This window comes from Myotis davidii, unplaced genomic scaffold, assembly GCF_000327345.1.
Source record: "Myotis davidii unplaced genomic scaffold, ASM32734v1 scaffold896, whole genome shotgun sequence".
Taxonomy (NCBI): Eukaryota; Metazoa; Chordata; class Mammalia; order Chiroptera; family Vespertilionidae; genus Myotis; species Myotis davidii.
In genome coordinates this window covers 435,705-438,738 of record NW_006287365.1, presented here as the reverse complement: position 1 = coordinate 438,738, position 3,034 = coordinate 435,705, and positions in this window count along the sequence as shown.

Here is a 3,034-nt window from a genome sequence, read left to right as displayed (position 1 = left end):
CCAGGGGGCAGCACTGGCTCACTCATGCTCCAGGGACTCAGTGTCAGAGGGAAACCAGCCTGCTGACGCCGCAGCCAAGCTGGCTGCTAAAGAACAAGCAGCTCCCGCAACATGTTGGCTAAAAGGTCTCTGCTCAGAGCGACGGGGTAACCTGGCAAATACAGGAATTCATGAACCACCTGGTGGCCGCCTGACATCCACGGGGGCGGCAGAACGGTCTGCAGCTGTGGTCCCCGGTAGCTCCAATAATGGTGACTTCCTGTCCTGAGAGGGGAGCTACCTTCTGAGTAACTACCGAGTGCTCTGCCCTGTATCAACCATAAAGTTCACAGTCTGGCCCCCGATTTTCATGTTGCTTGTTTCATGTTGGCCCCCGAATTACCTGAACCTCCAAAATACACTCCTCAGGAAGAGAAATGGGCCCAGAAAGAAGGGGACAAGGGAACAAAGGAAAGCTGGTGGATACTCCCAGTTCATAGGGTCTATGTCCCAGAACAGTTAGCCCATTAGGTAGTCCTTCAGCAGCATTTAGGGAAGACTGCCCTAGAAGCTTTGTTAGGCAGGTACTATCTAATTGCCCATCTTCCCGCCTTGTGTGCCTCAGTCTTTCCACGTTGCCTCCTCTGTGCTCAGAACAATGCTAACCAGGGTCCTGTGGGACCGATAGGAGTTCAGCGCTGTGGGCAAGCTCCTTTTGAGGACTTAGAAGTAGATTTTACAGAAAGAGAGCCTAGCAGAGGGACTAAATACCTGATAGTCTTTGTTTGCACCTTTTCAGGCTGTGTCAAGGCATATTCCTCTTACATAGAAAAGGCGAGAGAAATCACTAAGGCATTGCTGAAGGATATAATTCCAAGGCATGGAATGCCTCTGACCATAGGGTCTGATAATGGCCCAGCCTTTGTAGCAGAAATAGTACAACAAGTAGCTAAGGCTTTAGGAATAAATGGACTCTACAGGCAGCCTCCAGGCCTCAGAGTGCAGGGAAAGTAGAACGCATGAATCAGACCATAGAGCAGTCTATGGCTAAGCTATGCCAAGAGACAAACTTGCCCTGGACAGATATCTTGCCTCTTGTATTCCTGCAGGTATGCTGTGCCCCAAGGGCCAGGGTAGGTTTCTCTCCCTTTGAAATTCTGTACCAGTGGTTCTCAACCTTCCTAATGCCGTGACCCTTTAATACAGTTCCTCATGTTGTAGTGACCCCCAATTTCATTGTTACAAATTGAACATATTTAAAGCATAGTGATTAATCACAAAAACAATATGTAATTATATACGTGTTTTCTGATGGTCTTAGGCAACCCCGTGAAAGGTTCGTTCGCCCCTCAAAGGGGTTGCGACCCACAGGTTGAGAACCGCTGTTCTATATAGTAGACCCCCTCCCTTATTTCAGCCAAAGGGAGAATGGGGGAAATAGGGAACTTATAAATCCAGAAACCACTACAAGGACTTGGAAAAACTGTCTTTGAGGTCCACAGGTGGGTTACTGACCGACTACCCATCTCTCTAGGAACAGCTGTACATCCTTATAAACCTGGAGACCAGGTTTGGGTAAAGGATTGGAAAAAGGAGCCCCTCAAGCCTACCTGGAAGGGACCTTATCCAGTCATATTAACCACCCCCACAGCTCTCAAGGTCGCAGGACTGAACACCTAGATCCACCACTCCCGGGTGAAGGCAGCCCATCAGTGGAGTGATGCCCAGCCTGAGTGGAAGGTGACCTCTGACCAGTAAGACCCCCTGCAGATCACCCTCAAGAAGACAGCAGACCTGGCCAATCAACCTAGACCAAAGAATTCAGATAACACCCTGCTGAATTCTCCCTAACACTAATCTCTTTCTGATCTCCTCCTAAAGGTAATATGCTCTGGTAATTCTGGATAATCATTGGTTTTATCTTTCTAATAATTCTCATTTTGTCTTTTTATGAGTGCCGCTGGAACCTGAGGCTAGTACCAGGAGGAGAACTTGTCTGCTCTTGCGAGGACACAGAAGCACCATAAAATTACTGTTTCCCACACAGCAAGGAACAAAGGCCTCATCATGAATTGTTGGACTACACCTTGTCATGCGGTCCTTGGCTACATCTGCCTGGCAGGAATAGTCATAATACTACTCTTCGTCCTAGCGGTTCACTGTTATAGACCCCCACTGAACAGAAATAGAGGGACTAACATGCTCCCACTAATAATATTAGCTGGCACATACTTGCCTCCCATAGGAGCCACTGCCACGTATCCTTGCTTAGAAACTCGCTACCCAAATGTGCTAGACCGGGTAGTCTACGGAAAAACCCCATCAAGCCAGATTTTTGTTAGCTATACTTATCAGCCCGCAGCATGTTACGACTCTACTACCAAATGCATGTGGAGGGTGGGGGGAATTGTATTGGAGAGGACCTGTCACGGCCAATGTGCAGCTAACTAATGTTGCTCCTATTTGTTTCAGCAGTGCTCAGGGCCAACATCCAACAGGTCACATCCCAGATGAAGTATGCAACTCTACCCCCAAGGCTGAAAACACCACCTACCCCTGGTGCCCCCTGTAGGAACATCTACGTTTGTGGGACCACTGATTAACTCTTCAAGCCTGAAACCAGAACTCCCTAAAAACCCCTCTGAGGGTCGTGCAAGGCATGTCAGGCCATAGAAACTGTGAACTGCTCTGCAGGGGGCGTGGTGGGAGAGGGGGTCGTTATCACTGGCCCCAGGACAGATCATCAACACCTGTAAGCCTTCCTGTAAGCCCACAAAAGGGGACGGAACCATATCTGCAAGACAAAGACCCCAGAAGGTTATAAAAAGTGAATCCCTCTGCGTGTTACTTCACTGATTTGGAAATTATTCCCGGAGTCCACTAGTGTTAATAAAAGGGGTATTTTACGTTAACAATGGTGTCCCCTGAGAAACAACATCAAAGACTTCATACTTCAGGCAGAAATAGACTTCACTGAAGTAATGAGGAGAAAACTGATCTTGCAAGGTGTGTCAGGCCCTAAAAACTGTGAACAATGCACTGCCCTTGGAGGGGG